Raw genomic sequence first — 24,876 nt, 5'->3', positions numbered from 1 at the left:
TTGGGGTACTTCTGGAGTCTCCCCAGGGGAGTCAGTTCTCGTATCGAATGCGGGCATGCACTTGCGCTTTCCTCCAGAGCGGTAGCAGCAGTGTCACGCAGTCCGCCGCGTGGAACAAAGGATCTATGGTTTTCCCTCGAGTCTTTCCCACGAGGCTTTCCCACGAGGCTTTCCCACAGGGCTGTCCCACGTGCACACGTGGTGGGAGTCGATCCTCGGCTTGAACGTCAAGGCAGTGCAGGGAAAACAGGTTCCTCTGGAATGGACTGACACATCTGGGGGAATCTTGGAATGGTGGCACGACCCTGGAGTTCCTCTCGCCTTTCCTGTGGAGAGCGCCTCCTCTTGAGATGCGACGGGAACGCCGGGAATTCTTTCCCTACGAAACAGGGAAAGGATCCCTCATCTCGAGCTAGGAGGCGGAAACGGGGCTCCCCTGGATGTGTGCGGGACCCCACGTGCTTCCTCTCGAGTGGAGACGGTTATGTCGGGGAACTTCTTGAGTTGCAGCAATGGTGTGAAGGACCCTTTGGAAGTTCCAGTGGTTAGATGTGATTGGCCTCGAGAAGCCTCAGGGGAAATGGGCCTCATCTCGCCTGGAGGGCAAAACCTCCTGGATTTTCTCGAGTTGCGGCAGGTGCTCTCGACTTACGATGGGGACCACAGGGACCCGCTCTGGTGGCCTCAGGAAAGGCCAGTCCCCATGCGAGTTCCTCGGGGGCCTCTGGGGATTCCTCTCCCGTCGATGAGGGACCTAAGACCTTGTGTGGAGACGGGGCCGGAACCTGAGGATTCCTCTCCAGTGCTGACATGGATCTTGGGGTACTTCTGGAGTCTCCCCAGGGGAGTCAGTCCTCGTCTCGAATGCGGGCATGCACTTGCGCTTTCCTCCAGAGCGGTAGCAGCAGTGTCACGCAGTCCGCCGCGTGGATCAAAGTATCTATGGTTTTCCCTCGAGTCTTTCCCACGAGGCTTTCCCACGAGGCTTTCTCACAGGGCTGTCCCACGTGCACACGTGGTCGAAGTCGATCCTCGGCTTGAACGTCAAGGCAGTGCAGGGAAAACATGTTCCTCTGGAATGGACTGACACATCTGCGGGACTCTTGCAATGGTGTCACGACCCTGGAGTTCTTCTCGCCTTTCCTGTGGAGAGGGCCTCCTCTTGAGATGCGACGGGAACGCCGGAATTCTTTCCCTATGAAACAGGGAAAGGATCCCTCATCTCGAGCTAGGAGGCGGAAACGGGGCTCACCTGGATGTGTGCGGGACCCCACGTGCTTCCTCTCGAGTGGAGACGGGTATGTCGGGGAACTTCTTGAGTTGCAGCAAGGGTGTGAAGGACCTTTTGGAAGTTCCAGTGGTTAGATGTGATTAGCCTCGAGAAGCCTCAGCGGAAATGGCCCTCATCTCGCCTGGAGGGCAAAACCTCCTGGATTTTCTCGAGTTGCGGCAGGTGCTCTCGACTTATGACGAGGACCACAGGGACCCGCTCTGGTGGCCTCAGGAAAGGCCAGTCCCCATGCGAGTTCCTCGGGGGCCTCTCGGGATTCCTCTCCCGTCGATGCCGGGGCCTAAGACCTTGTGTGGAGTCGGGCCCGGAACCTGAGGATTCCTCTCCAGTGCTGACATGAATCTTGGGGTAATTCTGGAGTCTCCCCAGGGGAGTCAGTCCTCGTCTCGAATGCGGCGTGCACTTGCGCTTTCCTCCAGAGTGGTAGCAGCAGTGTCACGCAGTCCGCCGCGTGGATCAAAGGATCTATGGTTTTCCCTCGAGTCTTTCCCACGAGGCTTTCCCACGAGGCTTTCCCACAGGGCTGTCCCACGTGCACACGTGGTGGGAGTCGATCCTCGGCTTGAACGTCAAGGCAGTGCAGGGAAAAAAGGTTCCTCTGGAATGGACTGACACATCTGGGGGACTCTTGGAATGGTGTCACGACCATGGAGTTCCTCTCGCCTTTCCTGTGGAGAGTGCCTCCTCTTGAGATGGGACGGGAACGCCGGGAATTCTTTCCCTACGAAACAGGGAAAGGATCCCTCATCTCGAGCTAGGAGGCGGAAACGGGGCTCCCCTGGATGTGTGCGGGACATCACGTGCTTCCTCTCGAGTGGAGACGGGTATGTCGGGGAACTTCTTGAGTTGCAGCAAGGGTGTGAAGGACCCTTTGGAAGTTCCAGTGGTTAGATGTGATTGGCCTCGAGAAGCCTCAGCGGAAATGGGCCTCATCTCGCCTGGAGGGCAAAACCTCCTGGATTTTCTCGAGTTGCGGCAGGTGCTCTCGACTTACGACGGGGACCTCAGGGACCCGCTCTCGTGGCCTCAGGAAAGGCCAGTCCCCATGCGAGTTCCTCGGGGGCCTCTCGGCATTCCTCTCCCGTCAATGCCGGGGCCTAAGTCCTTGTGTGGAGTCGGGGCCGGAACCTGAGGATTCCTCTCCAGTGCTGACATGGATCTTGGGGTACTTCTGGAGTCTCCCCAGGGGAGTCAGTCCTCGTCTCGAATGCGGGCATGCACTTGCGCTTTCCTCCAGAGCGGTAGCAGCAGTGTCACGCAGTCCGCCGCGTGGATCAAAGGATCTATGGTTTTCCCTCGAGTCTTTCCCACGAGGCTTTCCCACGAGGCTTTCCCACAGGGCTGTCCCACGTGCACACGTGGTGGGAGTCGATCCTCGGCTTGAACGTCAAGGCAGTGCGGGGAAAACAGGTTCCTCTGGAATGGACTGACACATCTGGGGGGCTCTTGGAATGGTGGCATGACCCTGGAGTTCCTCTCGCCTTTCCTGTGGAGAGCGCCTCCTCTTGAGATGCGACGGGAACGCCGGGAATTCTTTCCCTACGAAACAGGGAAAGGATACCTCATCTCGAGCTAGGAGGGGGAAACGGGGCTCCGCTGGATGTGTGCGGGACACCACGTGCTTCCTCTCGAGTGGAGACGGGTATGTCTGGGAACTTCTTGAGTTGCAGCAAGGGTGTGAAGGACCCTTTGGAAGTTCCAGTGGTTAGACGTGATTGGCCTCGAGAAGCCTCAGCGGAAATGGGCCTCATCTCGCCTGGAGGGCAAAACCTCCTGGATTTTCTCGAGTTGCGGCAGGTGCTCTCGACTTACGACGGGGACCTCAGGGACCCGCTCTGGTGGCCTCAGGAAAGGCCAGTCCCCATGCGAGTTCCTCGGGGGCCTCTCGGGATTCCTCTCCCGTCGATGCCGGGGCCTAAGACCTTGTGTGGAGTCGGGGCCGGAACCTGAGGATTCCTCTCCAGTGCTGACATGGATCTTGGGGTACTTCTGGAGTCTCCCCAGGGGGGTCAGTCCTCGTCTCGAATGCGGGCATGCACTTGCACTTTCCTCCAGAGCGGTAGCAGCAGTGTCACGCAGTCCGCCGCGTGGATGAAAGGATCTATGGTTTTCCCTCGAGTCTTTCCCACGAGGCTTTCCCACGAGGCTTTCCCACAGGGCTGTCCCACGTGCACACGTGGTGGGAGTCGATCCTCGGCTTGAACGTCAAGGCAGTGCAGGGAAAACAGGTTCCTCTGGAATGGACTGACACATCTGGGGGACTCTTGGAATGGTGGCACGACCCTGGAGTTCCTCTCGCCTTTCCTGTGGAGAGCGCCTCGTCTTGAGATGTGACGGGAACGCCGGGAATTCTTTCCCTACGAAACAGGGAAAGGATCCCTCATCTCGAGCTTGAAGGCGGAAACGGGGCTCCCCTGGATGTGTGCGGGACCCCACGTGCTTCCTCTCGAGTGGAGAAGGGTATGTCGGGGAACTTCTTGAGTTGCAGCAAGGGTGTGAAGGACCCTTTGGAAGTTCCAGTGGTTAGATGTGATTGGCCTCGAGAAGCCTCAGCGGAAATGGGCCTCATCTCGCCTGGAGGGCAAAACCTCCTGGATTTTCTCGAGTTGCGGCAGGTGCTCTCGACTTACGACGGGGACCTCAGGGAACTGCTCTGGTGGCCTTAGGAAAGGCCAGTCCCCATGTGAGTTCCTCGGGGGCCTCTCGGGATTCTTCTCCCGTCGATGCCGGGGCCTAAGACCTTGTGTGGAGTCGGGCCGGAACCTGAGGATTCCTCTCCAGTGCTGACATGGATCTTGGGGTACTTCTGGAGTCTCCCCAGGGGAGTCAGTTCTCGTATCGAATGCGGGCATGCACTTGCGCTTTCCTCCAGAGCGGTAGCAGCAGTGTCACGCAGTCCGCCGCGTGGAACAAAGGATCTATGGTTTTCCCTCGAGTCTTTCCCACGAGGCTTTCCCACGAGGCTTTCCCACAGGGCTGTCCCACGTGCACACGTGGTGGGAGTCGATCCTCGGCTTGAACGTCAAGGCAGTGCAGGGAAAACAGGTTCCTCTGGAATGGACTGACACATCTGGGGGAATCTTGGAATGGTGGCACGACCCTGGAGTTCCTCTCGCCTTTCCTGTGGATAGCGCCTCCTCTTGAGATGCGACGGGAACGCCGGGAATTCTTTCCCTACGAAACAGGGAAAGGATCCCTCATCTCGAGCTAGGAGGCGGAAACGGGGCTCCCCTGGATGTGTGCGGGACCCCACGTGCTTCCTCTCGAGTGGAGACGGTTATGTCGGGGAACTTCTTGAGTTGCAGCAATGGTGTGAAGGACCCTTTGGAAGTTCCAGTGGTTAGATGTGATTGGCCTCGAGAAGCCTCAGGGGAAATGGGCCTCATCTCGCCTGGAGGGCAAAACCTCCTGGATTTTCTCGAGTTGCGGCAGGTGCTCTCGACTTACGATGGGGACCACAGGGACCCGCTCTGGTGGCCTCAGGAAAGGCCAGTCCCCATGCGAGTTCCTCGGGGGCCTCTGGGGATTCCTCTCCCGTCGATGAGGGACCTAAGACCTTGTGTGGAGACGGGGCCGGAACCTGAGGATTCCTCTCCAGTGCTGACATGGATCTTGGGGTACTTCTGGAGTCTCCCCAGGGGAGTCAGTCCTCGTCTCGAATGCGGGCATGCACTTGCGCTTTCCTCCAGAGCGGTAGCAGCAGTGTCACGCAGTCCGCCGCGTGGATCAAAGTATCTATGGTTTTCCCTCGAGTCTTTCCCACGAGGCTTTCCCACGAGGCTTTCTCACAGGGCTGTCCCACGTGCACACGTGGTCGAAGTCGATCCTCGGCTTGAACGTCAAGGCAGTGCAGGGAAAACATGTTCCTCTGGAATGGACTGACACATCTGCGGGACTCTTGCAATGGTGTCACGACCCTGGAGTTCTTCTCGCCTTTCCTGTGGAGAGGGCCTCCTCTTGAGATGCGACGGGAACGCCGGAATTCTTTCCCTATGAAACAGGGAAAGGATCCCTCATCTCGAGCTAGGAGGCGGAAACGGGGCTCACCTGGATGTGTGCGGGACCCCACGTGCTTCCTCTCGAGTGGAGACGGGTATGTCGGGGAACTTCTTGAGTTGCAGCAAGGGTGTGAAGGACCTTTTGGAAGTTCCAGTGGTTAGATGTGATTAGCCTCGAGAAGCCTCAGCGGAAATGGCCCTCATCTCGCCTGGAGGGCAAAACCTCCTGGATTTTCTCGAGTTGCGGCAGGTGCTCTCGACTTACGACGAGGACCACAGGGACCCGCTCTGGTGGCCTCAGGAAAGGCCAGTCCCCATGCGAGTTCCTCGGGGGCCTCTCGGGATTCCTATCCCGTCGATGCCGGGGCCTAAGACCTTGTGTGGAGTCGGGGCCGGAACCTGAGGATTCCTCTCCAGTGCTGACATGAATCTTGGGGTAATTCTGGAGTCTCCCCAGGGGAGTCAGTCCTCGTCTCGAATGCGGCGTGCACTTGCGCTTTCCTCCAGAGTGGTAGCAGCAGTGTCACGCAGTCCGCCGCGTGGATCAAAGGATCTATGGTTTTCCCTCGAGTCTTTCCCACGAGGCTTTCCCACGAGGCTTTCCCACAGGGCTGTCCCACGTGCACACGTGGTGGGAGTCGATCCTCGGCTTGAACGTCAAGGCAGTGCAGGGAAAAAAGGTTCCTCTGGAATGGACTGACACATCTGGGGGACTCTTGGAATGGTGTCACGACCATGGAGTTCCTCTCACCTTTCCTGTGGAGAGCGCCTCCTCTTGAGATGCGACGGGAACGCCGGGAATTCTTTCCCTACGAAACAGGGAAAGGATCCCTCATCTCGAGCTAGGAGGCGGAAACGGGGCTCCCCTGGATGTGTGCGGGACATCACGTGCTTCCTCTCGAGTGGAGACGGGTATGTCGGGGAACTTCTTGAGTTGCAGCAAGGGTGTGAAGGACCCTTTGGAAGTTCCAGTGGTTAGATGTGATTGGCCTCGAGAAGCCTCAGCGGAAATGGGCCTCATCTCGCCTGGAGGGCAAAACCTCCTGGATTTTCTCGAGTTGCGGCAGGTGCTCTCGACTTACGACGGGGACCTCAGGGACCCGCTCTCGTGGCCTCAGGAAAGGCCAGTCCCCATGCGAGTTCCTCGGGGGCCTCTCGGGATTCCTCTCCCGTCAATGCCGGGGCCTAAGTCCTTGTGTGGAGTCGGGGCCGGAACCTGAGGATTCCTCTCCAGTGCTGACATGGATCTTGGGGTACTTCTGGAGTCTCCCCAGTGGAGTCAGTCCTCGTCTCGAATGCGGGCATGCACTTGCGCTTTCCTCCAGAGCGGTAGCAGCAGTGTCACGCAGTCCGCCGCGTGGATGAAAGGATCTATGGTTTTCCCTCGAGTCTTTCCCACGAGGCTTTCCCACGAGGCTTTCCCACAGGGCTGTCCCACGTGCACACGTGGTGGGAGTCGATCCTCGGCTTGAACGTCAAGGCAGTGCAGGGAAAACAGGTTCCTCTGGAATGGACTGACACATCTGGGGGGCTCTTGGAATGGTGGCATGACCCTGGAGTTCCTCTCGCCTTTCCTGTGGAGAGCGCCTCCTCTTGAGATGCGACGGGAACGCCGGGAATTCTTTCCCTACGAAACAGGGAAAGGATACCTCATCTCGAGCTAGGAGGGGGAAACGGGGCTCCGCTGGATGTGTGCGGGACACCACGTGCTTCCTCTCGAGTGGAGACGGGTATGTCTGGGAACTTCTTGAGTTGCAGCAAGGGTGTGAAGGACCCTTTGGAAGTTCCAGTGGTTAGACGTGATTGGCCTCGAGAAGCCTCAGCGGAAATGGGCCTCATCTAGCCTGGAGGGCAAAATCTCCTGGATTTTCTCGAGTTGCGGCAGGTGCTCTCGACTTACGACGGGGACCTCAGGGACCCGCTCTGGTGGCCTCAGGAAAGGCCAGTCCCCATGCGAGTTCCTCGGGGGCCTCTCGGGATTCCTCTCCCGTCGATGCCGGGGCCTAAGACCTTGTGTGGAGTCGGGGCCGGAACCTGAGGATTCCTCTCCAGTGCTGACATGGATCTTGGGGTACTTCTGGAGTCTCCCCAGGGGGGTCAGTCCTCGTCTCGAATGCGGTCATGCACTTGCACTTTCCTCCAGAGCGGTAGCAGCAGTGTCACGCAGTCCGCCGCGTGGATGAAAGGATCTATGGTTTTCCCTCGAGTCTTTCCCACGAGGCTTTCCCACGAGGCTTTCCCACAGGGCTGTCCCACGTGCACACGTGGTGGGAGTCGATCCTCGGCTTGAACGTCAAGGCAGTGCAGGGAAAACAGGTTCCTCTGGAATGGACTGACACATCTGGGGGACTCTTGGAATGGTGGCACGACCCTGGAGTTCCTCTCGCCTTTCCTGTGGAGAGCGCCTCGTCTTGAGATGTGACGGGAACGCCGGGAATTCTTTCCCTACGAAACAGGGAAAGGATCCCTCATCTCGAGCTTGAAGGCGGAAACGGGGCTCCCCTGGATGTGTGCGGGACCCCACGTGCTTCCTCTCGAGTGGAGAAGGGTATGTCGGGGAACTTCTTGAGTTGCAGCAAGGGTGTGAAGGACCCTTTGGAAGTTCCAGTGGTTAGATGTGATTGGCCTCGAGAAGCCTCAGCGGAAATGGGCCTCATCTCGCCTGGAGGGCAAAACCTCCTGGATTTTCTCGAGTTGCGGCAGGTGCTCTCGACTTACGACGGGGACCTCAGGGAACCGCTCTGGTGGCCTTAGGAAAGGCCAGTCCCCATGTGAGTTCCTCGGGGGCCTCTCGGGATTCTTCTCCCGTCGATGCCGGGGCCTAAGACCTTGTGTGGAGTCGGGCCGGAACCTGAGGATTCCTCTCCAGTGCTGACATGGATCTTGGGGTACTTCTGGAGTCTCCCCAGGGGAGTCAGTTCTCGTATCGAATGCGGGCATGCACTTGCGCTTTCCTCCAGAGCGGTAGCAGCAGTGTCACGCAGTCCGCCGCGTGGAACAAAGGATCTATGGTTTTCCCTCGAGTCTTTCCCACGAGGCTTTCCCACGAGGCTTTCCCACAGGGCTGTCCCACGTGCACACGTGGTGGGAGTCGATCCTCGGCTTGAACGTCAAGGCAGTGCAGGGAAAACAGGTTCCTCTGGAATGGACTGACACATCTGGGGGAATCTTGGAATGGTGGCACGACCCTGGAGTTCCTCTCGCCTTTCCTGTGGAGAGCGCCTCCTCTTGAGATGCGACGGGAACGCCGGGAATTCTTTCCCTACGAAACAGGGAAAGGATCCCTCATCTCGAGCTAGGAGGCGGAAACGGGGCTCCCCTGGATGTGTGCGGGACCCCACGTGCTTCCTCTCGAGTGGAGACGGTTATGTCGGGGAACTTCTTGAGTTGCAGCAATGGTGTGAAGGACCCTTTGGAAGTTCCAGTGGTTAGATGTGATTGGCCTCGAGAAGCCTCAGGGGAAATGGGCCTCATCTCGCCTGGAGGGCAAAACCTCCTGGATTTTCTCGAGTTGCGGCAGGTGCTCTCGACTTACGATGGGGACCACAGGGACCCGCTCTGGTGGCCTCAGGAAAGGCCAGTCCCCATGCGAGTTCCTCGGGGGCCTCTGGGGATTCCTCTCCCGTCGATGAGGGACCTAAGACCTTGTGTGGAGACGGGGCCGGAACCTGAGGATTCCTCTCCAGTGCTGACATGGATCTTGGGGTACTTCTGGAGTCTCCCCAGGGGAGTCAGTCCTCGTCTCGAATGCGGGCATGCACTTGCGCTTTCCTCCAGAGCGGTAGCAGCAGTGTCACGCAGTCCGCCGCGTGGATCAAAGTATCTATGGTTTTCCCTCGAGTCTTTCCCACGAGGCTTTCCCACAAGGCTTTCTCACAGGGCTGTCCCACGTGCACACGTGGTCGAAGTCGATCCTCGGCTTGAACGTCAAGGCAGTGCAGGGAAAACATGTTCCTCTGGAATGGACTGACACATCTGCGGGACTCTTGGAATGGTGTCACGACCCTGGAGTTCTTCTCGCCTTTCCTGTGGAGAGGGCCTCCTCTTGAGATGCGACGGGAACGCCGGAATTCTTTCCCTATGAAACAGGGAAAGGATCCCTCATCTCGAGCTAGGAGGCGGAAACGGGGCTCACCTGGATGTGTGCGGGACCCCAAGTGCTTCCTCTCGAGTGGAGACGGGTATGTCGGGGAACTTCTTGAGTTGCAGCAAGGGTGTGAAGGACCTTTTGGAAGTTCCAGTGGTTAGATGTGATTAGCCTCGAGAAGCCTCAGCGGAAATGGCCCTCATCTCGCCTGGAGGGCAAAACCTCCTGGATTTTCTCGAGTTGCGGCAGGTGCTCTCGACTTACGACGAGGACCACAGGGACCCGCTCTGGTGGCCTCAGGAAAGGCCAGTCCCCATGCGAGTTCCTCGGGGGCCTCTCGGGATTCCTATCCCGTCGATGCCGGGGCCTAAGACCTTGTGTGGAGTCGGGGCCGGAACCTGAGGATTCCTCTCCAGTGCTGACATGAATCTTGGGGTAATTCTGGAGTCTCCCCAGGGGAGTCAGTCCTCGTCTCGAATGCGGCGTGCACTTGCGCTTTCCTCCAGAGTGGTAGCAGCAGTGTCACGCAGTCCGCCGCGTGGATCAAAGGATCTATGGTTTTCCCTCGAGTCTTTCCCACGAGGCTTTCCCACGAGGCTTTCCCACAGGGCTGTCCCACGTGCACACGTGGTGGGAGTCGATCCTCGGCTTGAACGTCAAGGCAGTGCAGGGAAAAAAGGTTCCTCTGGAATGGACTGACACATCTGGGGGACTCTTGGAATGGTGTCACGACCATGGAGTTCCTCTCGCCTTTCCTGTGGAGAGCGCCTCCTCTTGAGATGCGACGGGAACGCCGGGAATTCTTTCCCTACGAAACAGGGAAAGGATCCCTCATCTCGAGCTAGGAGGCGGAAACGGGGCTCCCCTGGATGTGTGCGGGACATCACGTGCTTCCTCTCGAGTGGAGACGGGTATGTCGGGGAACTTCTTGAGTTGCAGCAAGGGTGTGAAGGACCCTTTGGAAGTTCCAGTGGTTAGATGTGATTGGCCTCGAGAAGCCTCAGCGGAAATGGGCCTCATCTCGCCTGGAGGGCAAAACCTCCTGGATTTTCTCGAGTTGCGGCAGGTGCTCTCGACTTACGACGGGGACCTCAGGGACCCGCTCTCGTGGCCTCAGGAAAGGCCAGTCCCCATGCGAGTTCCTCGGGGGCCTCTCGGGATTCCTCTCCCGTCAATGCCGGGGCCTAAGTCCTTGTGTGGAGTCGGGGCCGGAACCTGAGGATTCCTCTCCAGTGCTGACATGGATCTTGGGGTACTTCTGGAGTCTCCCCAGGGGAGTCAGTCCTCGTCTCGAATGCGGGCATGCACTTGCGCTTTCCTCCAGAGCGGTAGCAGCAGTGTCACGCAGTCCGCCGCGTGGATCAAAGGATCTATGGTTTTCCCTCGAGTCTTTCCCACGAGGCTTTCCCACGAGGCTTTCCCACAGGGCTGTCCCACGTGCACACGTGGTGGGAGTCGATCCTCGGCTTGAACGTCAAGGCAGTGCAGGGAAAACAGGTTCCTCTGGAATGGACTGACACATCTGGGGGGCTCTTGGAATGGTGGCATGACCCTGGAGTTCCTCTCGCCTTTCCTGTGGAGAGCGCCTCCTCTTGAGATGCGACGGGAACGCCGGGAATTCTTTCCCTACGAAACAGGGAAAGGATACCTCATCTCGAGCTAGGAGGGGGAAACGGGGCTCCGCTGGATGTGTGCGGGACACCACGTGCTTCCTCTCGAGTGGAGACGGGTATGTCTGGGAACTTCTTGAGTTGCAGCAAGGGTGTGAAGGACCCTTTGGAAGTTCCAGTGGTTAGACGTGATTGGCCTCGAGAAGCCTCAGCGGAAATGGGCCTCATCTAGCCTGGAGGGCAAAACCTCCTGGATTTTCTCGAGTTGCGGCAGGTGCTCTCGACTTACGACGGGGACCTCAGGGACCCGCTCTGGTGGCCTCAGGAAAGGCCAGTCCCCATGCGAGTTCCTCGGGGGCCTCTCGGGATTCCTCTCCCGTCGATGCCGGGGCCTAAGACCTTGTGTGGAGTCGGGGCCGGAACCTGAGGATTCCTCTCCAGTGCTGACATGGATCTTGGGGTACTTCTGGAGTCTCCCCAGGGGGGTCAGTCCTCGTCTCGAATGCGGGCATGCACTTGCACTTTCCTCCAGAGCGGTAGCAGCAGTGTCACGCAGTCCGCCGCGTGGATGAAAGGATCTATGGTTTTCCCTCGAGTCTTTCCCACGAGGCTTTCCCACGAGGCTTTCCCACAGGGCTGTCCCACGTGCACACGTGGTGGGAGTCGATCCTCGGCTTGAACGTCAAGGCAGTGCAGGGAAAACAGGTTCCTCTGGAATGGACTGACACATCTGGGGGACTCTTGGAATGGTGGCACGACCCTGGAGTTCCTCTCGCCTTTCCTGTGGAGAGCGCCTCGTCTTGAGATGTGACGGGAACGCCGGGAATTCTTTCCCTACGAAACAGGGAAAGGATCCCTCATCTCGAGCTTGAAGGCGGAAACGGGGCTCCCCTGGATGTGTGCGGGACCCCACGTGCTTCCTCTCGAGTGGAGACGGGTATGTCGGGGAACTTCTTGAGTTGCAGCAAGGGTGTGAAGGACCCTTTGGAAGTTCCAGTGGTTAGATGTGATTGGCCTCGAGAAGCCTCAGCGGAAATGGGCCTCATCACGCCTGGAGGGCAAAACCTCCTGGATTTTCTCGAGTTGCGGCAGGTGCTCTCGACTTACGACGGGGACCTCAGGGAACCGCTCTGGTGGCCTTAGGAAAGGCCAGTCCCCATGTGAGTTCCTCGGGGGCCTCTCGGGATTCTTCTCCCGTCGATGCCGGGGCCTAAGACCTTGTGTGGAGTCGGGCCGGAACCTGAGGATTCCTCTCCAGTGCTGACATGGATCTTGGGGTACTTCTGGAGTCTCCCCAGGGGAGTCAGTTCTCGTATCGAATGCGGGCATGCACTTGCGCTTTCCTCCAGAGCGGTAGCAGCAGTGTCACCCAGTCCGCCGCGTGGATCAAAGGATCTATGGTTTTCCCTCGAGTCTTTCCCACGAGGCTTTCCCACGAGGCTTTCCCACAGGGCTGTCCCACGTGCACACGTGTTGGGAGTCGATCCTCGGCTTGAACGTCAAGGCAGTGCAGGGAAAACAGGTTCCTCTGGAATGGACTGACACATCTGGGGGACTCTTGGAATGGTGGCACGACCCTGGAGTTCCTCTCGCCTTTCCTGTGGAGAGCGCCTCCTCTTGAGATGCGACGGGAACGCCGGGAATTCTTTCCCTACGAAACAGGGAAAGGATCCCTCATCTCGAGCTAGGAGGCGGAAACGGGGCTCCCCTGGATGTGTGCGGGACCCCACGGGCTTCCTCTCGAGTGGAGACGGGTATGTCTGGGAACTTCTTGAGTTGCAGCAATGGTGTGAAGGACCCTTTGGAAGTTCCAGTGGTTAGATGTGATTGGCCTCGAGAAGCCTCAGCGGAAATGGGCCTCATCTCGCCTGGAGGGCAAAACCTCCTGGAATTTCTCGAGTTGCGGCAGGTGCTCTCGACTTACGACGGGAACCTCAGGGACCCGCTCTGGTGGCCTCAGGAAAGGCCAGTCCCCATGCGAGTTCCTCGGGGGCCTCTCGGGATTCCTCTCCCATCGATGCCGGGGCCTAAGACCTTGTGTGGAGTTGGGGCCGGAACCTGAGGATTCCTCTCCAGTGCTGACATGGATCTTGGGGTACTTCTGGAGTCTCCCCAGGGGAGTCAGTCCTCGTCTCGAATGAGGGCATGCACTTGCGCTTTCCTCCAGAGCGGTAGCAGCAGTGTCACGCAGTCCGCCGCGTGGATCAAAGGATCTATGGTTTTCCCTCGAGTCTTTCCCACGAGGCTTTCCCACGAGGCTTTCCCACAGGGCTGTCCCACGTGCACACGTGGTGGGACTCGATCCTCGGCTTGAACGTCAAGGCAGTGCAGGGAAAACAGGTTCCTCTGGAATGGACTGACACATCTGGGGGACTCTTGGAATGGTGTCACTTCCCTGGAGTTCCTCTCGCCTTTCCTGTGGAGAGCGCCTCCTCTTGAGATGCGACGGGAACGCCGGGAATTCTTTCCCTACGAAACAGGGAAAGGATCCCTCATCTCGAGCTAGGAGGCGGAAACGGGGCTCCCCTGGATGTGTGCGGGACCCCACGTGCTTCCTCTCCAGTGGAGACGGGTATGTCGGGGTACTTCTTGAGTTGCAGCAATGGTGTGAAGGACCCTTTGGAAGTTCCAGTGGTTAGATGTGATTGGCCTCGAGAAGCCTCACCGGAAATGGGCCTCATCTCGCCTGGAGGGCAAAACCTCCTGGATTTTCTCGAGTTGCGGCAGGTGCTCTCGACTTACGACGGGAACCTCAGGGACCCGCTCTGGTGGCCTCAGGAAAGGCCAGTCCCCATGCGAGTTCCGCGGGGGCCTCTCGGGATTCCTCTGCCGTCGATGCCGGAGCCTAAGACCTTGTGTGGAGTCGGGGCCGGAACCTGAGGATTCCTCTCCAGTGCTGACATGGATCTTGGGGTACTTCTGGAGTCTCCCCAGGGGGGTCAGTCCTCGTCTCGAATGCGGGCATGCACTTGCGCTTTCCTCCAGAGCGGTAGCAGCAGTGTCACACAGTCCGCCGCGTGGATCAAAGGATGTATGGTTTTCCCTCGACTCTTTCCCACGAGGCTTTCCCACGAGGCTTTCCCACAGGGGTGTCCCACGTGCACACGTGGTGGGAGTCGATCCTCGGCTTGAACGTCAAGGCAGTGCAGGGAAAACAGGTTCCTCTGGAATGGACTGACACATCTGGGGGACTCTTGGAATGGTGGCACGACCCTGGAGTTCCTCTCGCCTTTCCTGTGGAGAGCGCCTCCTCTTGAGATGCGACGGGAACGCCGGGAATTCTTTCCCTACGAAACAGGGAAAGGATCCCTCATCTGGAGCTAGGAGGCGGAAACGGGGCTCCCCTGGATGTGTGCGGGACACCACGTGATTCCTCTCGAGTGGAGACAGGTATGTCGGGGATCTTCTTGAGTTGCAGCAATGGTGTGAAGGACCCTTTGGAAGTTCCAGTGGTTAGATGTGATTGGCCTCGAGAAGCCTCATTGGAAATGGGCCTCATCTCGCCTGGAGGGCAAAACCTCCTGGATTTTCTCGAGTTGCGGCAGGTGCCCTCGACTTACGACGGGGACCTCAGGGAACCGCTCTGGTGGCCTCAGGAAAGGCCAGTCCCCATGCGAGTTCCTCGGGGGCCTCTCGGGATTCCTCTCCCATCGATGCCGGGGCCTAAGACCTTGTGTGGAGTCGGGGCCGGAACCTGAGGATTCCTCTCCAGTGCTGACATGGATCTTGGGGTACTTCTGGAGTCTCCCCAGGGGAGTCAGTCCTCGTCTCGAATGCGGGCATGCACTTGCGCTTTCCTCCAGAGCGGTAGCAGCAGTGTCACGCAGTCCGCTGCGTGGATCAAAGGATGTATGGTTTTCCCTCGACTCTTTCCCACGAGGCTTTCCCACGAGGCTTTCCCACAGGGGTGTCCCACGTGCACACGTGGTGGGAGTCGATCCTCGGCTTGAACGTCAAGGCAGTGCAGGGAAAACAGGTTCCTCTGGAATGGACTGACACATCTGGGGGACTCTTGGAATGGTGGCACGACCCTGGAGTTCCTCTCGCCTTTCCTGTGGAGAGCGCCTCCTCTTGAGATGCGACGGGAACGCCGGGAATTCTTTCCCTACGAATCAGGGAAAGGATCCCTCATCTCGAGCTAGGAGGCGGAAACGGGGCTCCCCTGGATGTGTGCGGGACACCACGTGATTCCTCTCGATTGGAGACTGGTATGTCGGGGATCTTCTTGAGTTGCAGCAATGGTGTGAAGGACCCTTTGGAAGTTCCAGTGGTTAGATGTGATTGGCCTCGAGAAGCCTCATTGGAAATGGGCCTCATCTCGCCTGGAGGGCAAAACCTCCTGGATTTTATCGAGTTGCGGCAGGTGCTCTCGACTTACGACGGGGACCTCAGGGAACCGCTCTGGTGGCCTCAGGAAAGGCCAGTCCCCATGCGAGTTCCTCGGGGTCCTCTCGGGATTCCTCTCCCGTCGATGCCGGGGCCTAAGACCTTGTGTGGAGTCGGGGCCGGAACATGAGGATTCCTCTCCAGTGCTGACATGGATCTTGGGGTACTTCTGGAGTCTCCCCAGGGGAGTCAGTCCTCGTCTCGAATGCGGGCATGCACTTGCGCTTTCCTCCAGAGCGGTAGCAGCAGTGTAACGCAGTCCGCCGCGTGGATCAAAGGATCTATGGTTTTCCCTCGAGTCTTTCCCACGAGGCTTTCCCACGAGGCTTTCCCACAGGGCTGTCCCACGTGCACACGTGTTGGGAGTCGATCCTCGGCTTGAACGTCAAGGCAGTGCAGGGAAAACAGGTTCCTCTGGAATGGACTGACACATCTGGGGGACTCTTGGAATGGTGGCACGACCCTGGAGTTCCTCTCGCCTTTCCTGTGGAGAGCGCCTCCTCTTGAGATGCGACGGGAACGCCGGGAATTCTTTCCCTACGAAACAGGGAAAGGATCCCTCATCTCGAGCTAGGAGGCGGAAACGGGGCTCCCCTGGATGTGTGCGGGACCCCACGGGCTTCCTCTCGAGTGGAGACGGGTATGTCTGGGAACTTCTTGAGTTGCAGCAATGGTGTGAAGGACCCTTTGGAAGTTCCAGTGGTTAGATGTGATTGGCCTCGAGAAGCCTCATTGGAAATGGGCCTCATCTCGCCTGGAGGGCAAAACCTCCTGGATTTTATCGAGTTGCGGCAGGTGCTCTCGACTTACGACGGGAACCTCAGGGACCCGCTCTGGTGGCCTCAGGAAAGGCCAGTCCCCATGCGAGTTCCTCGGGGGCCTCTCGGGATTCCTCTCCCGTCGATGCCGGGGCCTAAGACCTTGTGTGGAGTTGGGGCCGGAACCTGAGGATTCCTCTCCAGTGCTGACATGGATCTTGGGGTACTTCTTGAGTCTCCCCAGGGGAGTCAGTCCTCGTCTCGAATGAGGGCATGCACTTGCGCTTTCCTCCAGAGCGGTAGCAGCAGTGTCACGCACTCCGCCGCGTGGATCAAAGGATCTATGGTTTTCCCTCGAGTCTTTCCCACGAGGCTTTCCCACGAGGCTTTCCCACAGGGCTGTCCCACGTGCACACGTGGTGGGACTCGATCCTCGGCTTGAACGTCAAGGCAGTGCAGGGAAAACAGGTTCCTCTGGAATGGACTGACACATCTGGGGGACTCTTGGAATGGTGTCACTTCCCTGGAGTTCCTCTCGCCTTTCCTGTGGAGAGCGCCTCCTCTTGAGATGCGACGGGAACGCCGGGAATTCTTTCCCTACGAAACAGGGAAAGGATCCCTCATCTCGAGCTAGGAGGCGGAAACGGGGCTCCCCTGGATGTGTGCGGGACCCCACGTGCTTCCTCTCCAGTGGAGACGGGTATGTCGGGGTACTTCTTGAGTTGCAGCAATGGTGTGAAGGACCCTTTGGAAGTTCCAGTGGTTAGATGTGATTGGCCTCGAGAAGCCTCACCGGAAATGGGCCTCATCTCGCCTGGAGGGCAAAACCTCCTGGATTTTCTCGAGTTGCGGCAGGTGCTCTCGACTTACGACGGGAACCTCAGGGACCCGCTCTGGTGGCCTCAGGAAAGGCCAGTCCCCATGCGAGTTCCGCGGGGGCCTCTCGGGATTCCTCTGCCGTCGATGCCGGAGCCTAAGACCTTGTGTGGAGTCGGGGCCGGAACCTGAGGATTCCTCTCCAGTGCTGACATGGATCTTGGGGTACTTCTGGAGTCTCCCCAGGGGGGTCAGTCCTCGTCTCGAATGCGGGCATGCACTTGCGCTTTCCTCCAGAGCGGTAGCAGCAGTGTCACACAGTCCGCCGCGTGGATCAAAGGATGTATGGTTTTCCCTCGACTCTTTCCCACGAGGCTTTCCCACGAGGCTTTCCCACAGGGGTGTCCCACGTGCACACGTGGTGGGAGTCGATCCTCGGCTTGAACGTCAAGGCAGTGCAGGGAAAACAGGTTCCTCTGGAATGGACTGACACATCTGGGGGACTCTTGGAATGGTGGCACGACCCTGGAGTTCCTCTCGCCTTGCCTGTGGAGAGCGCCTCCTCTTGAGATGCGACGGGAACGCCGGGAATTCTTTCCCTACGAAACAGGGAAAGGATCCCTCATCTGGAGCTAGGAGGCGGAAACGGGGCTCCCCTGGATGTGTGCGGGACACCACGTGATTCCTCTCGAGTGGAGACTGGTATGTCGGGGATCTTCTTGAGTTGCAGCAATGGTGTGAAGGACCCTTTGGAAGTTCCAGTGGTTAGATGTGATTGGCCTCGAGAAGCCTCATTGGAAATGGGCCTCATCTCGCCTGGAGGGCAAAACCTCCTGGATTTTCTCGAGTTGCGGCAGGTGCCCTCGACTTACGACGGGGACCTCAGGGACCCGCTCTGGTGGCCTCAGGAAAGGCCAGTCCCCATGCGAGTTCCTCGGGGGCCTCTCGGGATTCCTCTCCCATCGATGCCGGGGCCTAAGACCTTGTGTGGAGTCGGGGCCGGAACCTGAGGATTCCTCTCCAGTGCTGACATGGATCTTGGGGTACTTCTGGAGTCTCCCCAGGGGAGTCAGTCCTCGTCTCGAATGCGGGCATGCACTTGCGCTTTCCTCCAGAGCGGTAGCAGCAGTGTCACGCAGTCCGCTGCGTGGATCAAAGGATGTATGGTTTTCCCTCGACTCTTTCCCACGAGGCTTTCCCACGAGGCTTTCCCACAGGGGTGTCCCACGTGCACACGTGGTGGGAGTCGATCCTCGGCTTGAACGTCAAGGCAGTGCAGGGAAAACAGGTTCCTCTGGAATGGACTGACACATCTGGGGGACTCTTGGAATGGTGGCACGACCCTGGAGTTCCTCTCGCCTTTCCTGTGGAGAGCGCCTCCTCTTGAGATGCGACGGGAACGCCGGGAATTCTTTCCCTACGAAACAGGGAAAGGATCCCTCATCTCGAGCTAGGAGGCGGAAACGGGGCTCCCCTGGATGTGTGCGGGACACCACGTGATTCCTCTCGATTGGAGACTGGTATGTCGGGGATCTTCTTGAGTTGCAGCAATGGTGTGAAGGACCCTTTGGAAGTTCCAGTGGTTAGATGTGATTGGCCTCGAGAAGCCTCATTGGAAATGGGCCTCATCTCGCCTGGAGGGCAAAACCTCCTGGATTTTATCGAGTTGCGGCAGGTGCTCTCGACTTACGACGGGGACCTCAGGGAACCGCTCTGGTGGCCTCAGGAAAGGCCAGTCCCCATGCGAGTTCCTCGGGGGCCTCTCGGGATTCCTCTCCCGTCGATGCCGGGGCCTAAGACCTTGTGTGGAGTCGGGGCCGGAACATGAGGATTCCTCTCCAGTGCTGACATGGATCTTGGGGTACTTCTGGAGTCTCCCCAGGGGAGTCAGTCCTCGTCTCGAATGCGGGCATGCACTTGCGCTTTCCTCCAGAGCGGTAGCAGCAGTGTCACGCAGTCCGCTGCGTGGATCAAAGGATGTATGGTTTTCCCTCGACTCTTTCCCACGAGGCTTTCCCACGAGGCTTTCCCACAGGGGTGTCCCATGTGCACACGTGGTGGGAGTCGATCCTCGGCTTGAACGTCAAGGCAGTGCAGGGAAAACAGGTTCCTCTGGAATGGACTGACACATCTGGGGGACTCTTGGAATGGTGGCACGACCCTGGAGTTCCTCTCGCCTTTCCTGTGGAGAGCGCCTCCTCTTGAGATGCGACGGGAACGCCGGGAATTCTTTCCCTACGAAACAGGGAAAGGATCCCTCATCTCGAGCTAGGAGGCGGAAACGGGGCTCCCCTGGATGTGTGCGGGACACCACGTGATTCCTCTCGATTGGAGACTGGTATGTCGGGGATCTTCTTGAGTTGCAGCAATGGTGTGAAGGACCCTTTGGAAGTTCCAGTGGTTAGATGTGATTGGCCTCGAGAAGCCTCATTGGAAATGGGCCTCATCTCGCCTGGAGGGCAAAACCTCCTGGATTTTATCGAGTTGCGGCAGGTGCTCTCGACTTACGACGGGGACCTCAGGGAACCGCTCTGGTGGCCTCAGGAAAGGCCAGTCCCCATGCGAGTTCCTCGGGGGCCTCTCGGGATTCCTCTCCCGTCGATGCCGGGGCCTAAGACCTTGTGTGGAGTCGGGGCCGGAACATGAGGATTCCTCTCCAGTGCTGACATGGATCTTGGGGTACTTCTGGAGTCTCCCCAGGGGAGTCAGTCCTCGTCTCGAATGCGGGCATGCACTTGCGCTTTCCTCCAGAGCGGTAGCAGCAGTGTAACGCAGTCCGCCGCGTGGATCAAAGGATCTATGGTTTTCCCTCGAGTCTTTCCCACGAGGCTTTCCCACGAGGCTTTCCCACAGGGCTGTCCCACGTGCACACGTGTTGGGAGTCGATCCTCGGCTTGAACGTCAAGGCAGTGCAGGGAAAACAGGTTCCTCTGGAATGGACTGACACATCTGGGGGACTCTTGGAATGGTGGCACGACCCTGGAGTTCCTCTCGCCTTTCCTGTGGAGAGCGCCTCCTCTTGAGATGCGACGGGAACGCCGGGAATTCTTTCCCTACGAAACAGGGAAAGGATCCCTCATCTCGAGCTAGGAGGCGGAAACGGGGCTCCCCTGGATGTGTGCGGGACCCCACGGGCTTCCTCTCGAGTGGAGACGGGTATGTCTGGGAACTTCTTGAGTTGCAGCAATGGTGTGAAGGACCCTTTGGAAGTTCCAGTGGTTAGATGTGATTGGCCTCGAGAAGCCTCATTGGAAATGGGCCTCATCTCGCCTGGAGGGCAAAACCTCCTGGATTTTATCGAGTTGCGGCAGGTGCTCTCGACTTACGACGGGAACCTCAGGGACCCGCTCTGGTGGCCTCAGGAAAGGCCAGTCCCCATGCGAGTTCCTCGGGGGCCTCTCGGGATTCCTCTCCCGTCGATGCCGGGGCCTAAGACCTTGTGTGGAGTTGGGGCCGGAACCTGAGGATTCCTCTCCAGTGCTGACATGGATCTTGGGGTACTTCTGGAGTCTCCCCAGGGGAGTCAGTCCTCGTCTCGAATGAGGGCATGCACTTGCGCTTTCCTCCAGAGCGGTAGCAGCAGTGTCACGCACTCCGCCGCGTGGATCAAAGGATCTATGGTTTTCCCTCGAGTCTTTCCCACGAGGCTTTCCCACGAGGCTTTCCCACAGGGCTGTCCCACGTGCACACGTGGTGGGACTCGATCCTCGGCTTGAACGTCAAGGCAGTGCAGGGAAAACAGGTTCCTCTGGAATGGACTGACACATCTGGGGGACTCTTGGAATGGTGTCACTTCCCTGGAGTTCCTCTCGCCTTTCCTGTGGAGAGCGCCTCCTCTTGAGATGCGACGGGAACGCCGGGAATTCTTTCCCTACGAAACAGGGAAAGGATCCCTCATCTCGAGCTAGGAGGCGGAAACGGGGCTCCCCTGGATGTGTGCGGGACCCCACGTGCTTCCTCTCCAGTGGAGACGGGTATGTCGGGGTACTTCTTGAGTTGCAGCAATGGTGTGAAGGACCCTTTGGAAGTTCCAGTGGTTAGATGTGATTGGCCTCGAGAAGCCTCACCGGAAATGGGCCTCATCTCGCCTGGAGGGCAAAACCTCCTGGATTTTCTCGAGTTGCGGCAGGTGCTCTCGACTTACGACGGGAACCTCAGGGACCCGCTCTGGTGGCCTCAGGAAAGGCCAGTCCCCATGCGAGTTCCGCGGGGGCCTCTCGGGATTCCTCTGCCGTCGATGCCGGAGCCTAAGACCTTGTGTGGAGTCGGGGCCGGAACCTGAGGATTCCTCTCCAGTGCTGACATGGATCTTGGGGTACTTCTGGAGTCTCCCCAGGGGGGTCAGTCCTCGTCTCGAATGCGGGCATGCACTTGCGCTTTCCTCCAGAGCGGTAGCAGCAGTGTCACACAGTCCGCCGCGTGGATCAAAGGATGTATGGTTTTCCCTCGACTCTTTCCCACGAGGCTTTCCCACGAGGCTTTCCCACAGGGGTGTCCCACGTGCACACGTGGTGGGAGTCGATCCTCGGCTTGAACGTCAAGGCAGTGCAGGGAAAACAGGTTCCTCTGGAATGGACTGACACATCTGGGGGACTCTTGGAATGGTGGCACGACCCTGGAGTTCCTCTCGCCTTTCCTGTGGAGAGCGCCTCCTCTTGAGATGCGACGGGAACGCCGGGAATTCTTTCCCTACGAAACAGGGAAAGGATCCCTCATCTGGAGCTAGGAGGCGGAAACGGGGCTCCCCTGGATGTGTGCGGGACACCACGTGATTCCTCTCGAGTGGAGACTGGTATGTCGGGGATCTTCTTGAGTTGCAGCAATGGTGTGAAGGACCCTTTGGAAGTTCCAGTGGTTAGATGTGATTGGCCTCGAGAAGCCTCATTGGAAATGGGCCTCATCTCGCCTGGAGGGCAAAACCTCCTGGATTTTCTCGAGTTGCGGCAGGTGCCCTCGACTTACGACGGGGACCTCAGGGACCCGCTCTGGTGGCCTCAGGAAAGGCCAGTCCCCATGCGAGTTCCTCGGGGGCCTCTCGGGATTCCTCTCCCATCGATGCCGGGGCCTAAGACCTTGTGTGGAGTCGGGGCCGGAACCTGAGGATTCCTCTCCAGTGCTGACATGGATCTTGGGGTACTTCTGGAGTCTCCCCAGGGGAGTCAGTCCTCGTCTCGAATGCGGGCATGCACTTGCGCTTTCCTCCAGAGCGGTAGCAGCAGTGTCACGCAGTCCGCTGCGTGGATCAAAGGATGTATGGTTTTCCCTCGACTCTTTCCCACGAGGCTTTCCCACGAGGCTTTCCCACAGGGGTGTCCCACGTGCACACGTGGTGGGAGTCGATCCTCGGCTTGAACGTCAAGGCAGTGCAGGGAAAACAGGTTCCTCTGGAATGGACTGACACATCTGGGGGACTCTTGGAATGGTGGCACGACCCTGGAGTTCCTCTCGCCTTTCCTGTGGAGAGCGCCTCCTCTTGAGATGCGACGGGAACGCCGGGAATTCTTTCCCTACGAAACAGGGAAAGGATCCCTCATCTCGAGCTAGGAGGCGGAAACGGGGCTCCCCTGGATGTGTGCGGGACACCACGTGATTCCTCTCGATTGGAGACTGGTATGTCGGGGATCTTCTTGAGTTGCAGCAATGGTGTGAAGGACCCTTTGGAAGTTCCAGTGGTTAGATGTGATTGGCCTCGAGAAGCCTCATTGGAAATGGGCCTCATCTCGCCTGGAGGGCAAAACCTCCTGGATTTTATCGAGTTGCGGCAGGTGCTCTCGACTTACGACGGGGACCTCAGGGAACCGCTCTGGTGGCCTCAGGAAAGGCCAGTCCCCATGCGAGTTCCTCGGGGGCCTCTCGGGATTCCTCTCCCGTCGATGCCGGGGCCTAAGACCTTGTGTGGAGTCGGGGCCGGAACATGAGGATTCCTCTCCAGTGCTGACATGGATCTTGGGGTACTTCTGGAGTCTCCCCAGGGGAGTCAGTCCTCGTCTCGAATGCGGGCATGCACTTGCGCTTTCCTCCAGAGCGGTAGCAGCAGTGTAACGCAGTCCGCCGCGTGGATCAAAGGATCTATGGTTTTCCCTCGAGTCTTTCCCACGAGGCTTTCCCACGAGGCTTTCCCACAGGGCTGTCCCACGTGCACACGTGTTGGGAGTCGATCCTCGGCTTGAACGTCAAGGCAGTGCAGGGAAAACAGGTTCCTCTGGAATGGACTGACACATCTGGGGGACTCTTGGAATGGTGGCACGACCCTGGAGTTCCTCTCGCCTTTCCTGTGGAGAGCGCCTCCTCTTGAGATGCGACGGGAACGCCGGGAATTCTTTCCCTACGAAACAGGGAAAGGATCCCTCATCTCGAGCTAGGAGGCGGAAACGGGGCTCCCCTGGATGTGTGCGGGACCCCACGGGCTTCCTCTCGAGTGGAGACGGGTATGTCTGGGAACTTCTTGAGTTGCAGCAATGGTGTGAAGGACCCTTTGGAAGTTCCAGTGGTTAGATGTGATTGGCCTCAAGAAGCCTCAGCGGAAATGGGCCTCATCTCGCCTGGAGGGCAAAACCTCCTGGATTTTCTCGAGTTGCGGCAGGTGCTCTCGACTTACGACGGGAACCTCAGGGACCCGCTCTGGTGGCCTCAGGAAAGGCCAGTCCCCATGCGAGTTCCTCGGGGGCCTCTCGGGATTCCTCTCCCGTCGATGCCGGGGCCTAAGACCTTGTGTGGAGTTGGGGCCGGAACCTGAGGATTCCTCTCCAGTGCTGACATGGATCTTGGGGTACTTCTGGAGTCTCCCCAGGGGAGTCAGTCCTCGTCTCGAATGCGGGCATGCACTTGCGCTTTCCTCCAGAGCGGTAGCAGCAGTGTCACACAGTCCGCCGCGTGGATCAAAGGATGTATGGTTTTCCCTCGACTCTTTCCCACGAGGCTTTCCCACGAGGCTTTCCCACAGGGGTGTCCCACGTGCACACGTGGTGGGAGTCGATCCTCGGCTTGAACGTCAAGGCAGTGCAGGGAAAACAGGTTCCTCTGGAATGGACTGACACATTTGGGGGACTCTTGGAATGGTGGCACGACCCTGGAGTTCCTCTCGCCTTTCCTGTGGAGAGCGCCTCCTCTTGAGATGCGACGGGAACGCCGGGAATTCTTTCCCTACGAAACAGGGAAAGGATCCCTCATCTCGAGCTAGGAGGCGGAAACGGGGCTCCCCTGGATGTGTGCGGGACACCACGTGATTCCTCTCGAGTGGAGACTGGTATGTCGGGGATCTCCTTGAGTTGCAGCAATGGTGTGAAGGACCCTTTGGAAGTTCCAGTGGTTAGATGTGATTGGCCTCGAGAAGCCTCATTGGAAATGGGCCTCATCTCGCCTGGAGGGCAAAACCTCCTGGATTTTCTCAGGTTGCGGCAGGTTCCCTCGACTTACGACGGGGACCTCTGGGACCCGCTCTGGTGGCCTCAGGAAAGGCCAGTCCCCATGCGAGTTCCTCGGGGGCCTCTCGGGATTCCTCTCCCGTCGATGCCGGGGCCTAAGACCTTGTGTGGAGTCGGGGCCGGAACCTGAGGATTCCTCTCCAGTGCTGACATGGATCTTGGGGTACTTCTGGAGTCTCCCCAGGGGAGTCAGTCCTCGTCTCGAATGCGGGCATGCACTTGCGCTTTCCTCCAGAGCGGTAGCAGCAGTGTCACGCAGTTCGCCGCGTGGATCAAAGGATCTATGGTTTTCCCTCGAGTCTTTCCCACGAGGCTTTCCCACGAGGCTTTCCCACAGGGCTGTCCCACGTGCACACGTGGTGGGAGTCGATCCTCGGCTTGAACGTCAAGGCAGTGCAGGGATAACAGGTTCCTCTGGAATGGACTGACACATCTGGGGGACTCTTGGAATGGTGGCACGACCCTGGAGTTCCTCTCGCCTTTCCTGTGGAGAGCGCCTCCTCTTG

Source organism: Ovis canadensis, chromosome 8 (assembly GCF_042477335.2).
Source record: "Ovis canadensis isolate MfBH-ARS-UI-01 breed Bighorn chromosome 8, ARS-UI_OviCan_v2, whole genome shotgun sequence".
Lineage (NCBI taxonomy): Eukaryota > Metazoa > Chordata > Mammalia > Artiodactyla > Bovidae > Ovis > Ovis canadensis.
Note: the sequence above shows the minus strand (reverse complement) of the source record.